Here is a 279-nt window from a genome sequence, read left to right as displayed (position 1 = left end):
CAGCGACCACCACAAGGTTCGAGATGCGGCTTGAAAGGCCTGAGTGTGGCGACGAAGTAGATGCGTGTTCGAGGACGCGGGTGTCCGCACCCCACAGACCCCTGTCACTTCCCGCTGCCACCCCCAACCGGCTGAGGGGCTCAGCGATGAAACTCAGGATGCTTCCTGCTGGGACGTGCCCTAAGGCTTTAGCATCGAACCCAGGAAGCCTCTGTCTGTCCCAGTAACTCAGCTTCTCCAGGCGCCGGTCCTCTCTGCACAGGCCCCAAGTGGACCTTT

The sequence above is a fragment of the Myotis davidii genome, unplaced genomic scaffold, assembly GCF_000327345.1.
Source record: "Myotis davidii unplaced genomic scaffold, ASM32734v1 scaffold299, whole genome shotgun sequence".
NCBI lineage: Eukaryota > Metazoa > Chordata > Mammalia > Chiroptera > Vespertilionidae > Myotis > Myotis davidii.
This window is presented reverse-complemented; position numbering follows the sequence as displayed.